This window comes from Zalophus californianus, chromosome 12, assembly GCF_009762305.2.
Source record: "Zalophus californianus isolate mZalCal1 chromosome 12, mZalCal1.pri.v2, whole genome shotgun sequence".
Lineage (NCBI taxonomy): Eukaryota > Metazoa > Chordata > Mammalia > Carnivora > Otariidae > Zalophus > Zalophus californianus.
The window spans coordinates 54,776,763-54,778,821 of record NC_045606.1 but is presented as its reverse complement, the minus strand read 5'-3'; the positions used below and the strand labels follow the sequence as shown (position 1 = coordinate 54,778,821).

The window sequence follows — 2,059 nt, the reverse complement described above, 5'->3', positions numbered from 1 at the left end:
GCTTGTGCTCTGTCACTCTGTCCAATGAATAAATAAAATCTTAAAAACAACAACAACAAGAAACTCTTACCTGGAAGAATTTCTTAGTTACCATTCTAAATTCATATAGCCCTTTTAAAATTGACTACTTGGATAAGTAGTCCATAAATGCTTGGTCAATCTTTTATGCTCATTTCTTCTTCTTTTTTTTTTTTTTAAGATTTTTTTTTATTTATTTGAGAGAGAGGGAGAAAAAGAAAGCACAAGCAGGGGGAGGGGCAGGGGAAGGAGCAGAGGGAGAGGGAGAATCAGGCTCCCCACTGAGCAGGGAGCCAGATGTGGGGCTTGATCCCAGGACCCTGGGATCATGACCTGAGCCCAAGGCAGACACTTAACCTACTGAGTCCACCCACGCTTCCCTTCTTCTTCTTTTTTAACCATTTAGCTAGACATTCTAGATTGAAATCTCAGGATTAAGTAAAATTTTATAATTATTTAATCCAACTCTCCATCTAATGATGGAATCCCCTCTAGAACAAGTTACTACTTAGATTAGGTAGTTTAAGGAAATGAGTCTTAACCTAGGGTCCATGGCTAGGAGTAATGAACTTTAAAGAGACCATGAACCTTTTAATATACGTTCAGAACTAGATGTGTTTGTATTTGTGTATATTTTCTCTAAATACCTTAATCCTCCTATCAGATTCTAAAAAGTGTTCCAAATACTCCCCAAATAAAAAACCATGGTCTTTTGGGTTAACAGAATTGAAGCCATGTTTTGGTTTGAAAATCATGAGTGGAAATATGGATGTTGGGAACCAATATTTTTCATTGTGGGAAAAGAAAGATGGAATAAGAGGAGGTGAGGAAGATCTCCGTCGTGTAGGATTTGAACTAGAGGTATTAGCATGCATTTACTCATATTAAAATATGTTTCCTTTTATCAGTATTACCCTCCCTCCATAAAGACAGAAAGCTTAAACAGACCAATTTCTAGAAAAAAATAAATATACTAAAGAACTAACCCAAGAAAATACATTTATTCTTTTTAATAGTCTTTCAAATCATCAGTAAGTATAAATTTATTTAAACAAAAACTAAAATGGGGGCACCTGGCTGGCTCAGTTGGCAGAGCATGTGACTCTTGATCTTGGGGTCATGAGCTTGAGCCCCATGTTGGGGATAGAGTTTACTTGAAAGAAAGAAACAGAGAGAGACTAAAATGTTAAAGTGTTTCAAACCTATCATTTGAAAGGGGAGACAACTGTGGTTAAAGCATACTCAATTATAATAAACAAAAAACTGGAAAAAATCCTACCTTTAAAATAAGAATGATCCTGGGTTTCGGCACCAAAAAATTCATGGAGGCACATGTGTTGTTCCACTATTGATGATGCTAGATCTGATCACTTTGTTAAAGTGGTGACTGCCAGACCTCTCCAACGTAAAAGAAAATTTCCGTTTTCTTTTAAAGAAAGAAATGAATGGTGCGGGGCGCCTGGGTGGCTCAGTCGGTTAAGTGACTGCCTTCGGCTCAGGTCATGATCCTGGAGTCCCGGGATCGAGTCCCGCATCGGGCTCCCTGCTCAGCGGGGAATCTGCTTCTCCCTCTGACCCTCTTCCCTCTCGTGCTCTCTATCTCTCATTCTCTCTCTCTCTCAAATAAATAAATAAAATCTTTAAAAAAAAAAAAAAAAAAGAAATGAATGGTGCTCGCTTCGGCAGCACATATACTAAAATTGGAACGATACAGAGAAGATTAGCATGGCCCCTGCGCAAGGATGACACGCAAATTCGTGAAGCGTTCCATATTTTTAATAAGTCAATCAGAGAAAGACATGTATCACATGACCTCACTGATATGAGGAATTCTTAATCTCAGGAAAGAAACTGAGTGTTACTGGAGTGGTTGGGGCTGGGAGGGATGGGGTGGCTGGGTGATAGACACTGGGGAGGGTATGTGCTACGGTGAGCGCTGTGAATTGTGCAAGACTGTTGAATCACAGATCTGTACTTCTGAAACAAATAATGCAACATATTTTAAGAAAAAAGATAACAGGAGAGGAAGAAAAGGGGAATA

General features: G+C 38.8%; 1 non-coding gene across 1 annotated transcript; it reads left to right on the top strand.

The window, feature by feature from the left end:
* Positions 1-1,688: 1,688 nt before the first annotated feature.
* Positions 1,689-1,795, top strand: LOC118356164. The gene has a single exon (XR_004819496.1). It is a non-coding gene; the product is annotated as a U6 spliceosomal RNA (small nuclear RNA).
* Positions 1,796-2,059: the final 264 nt, after the last annotated feature.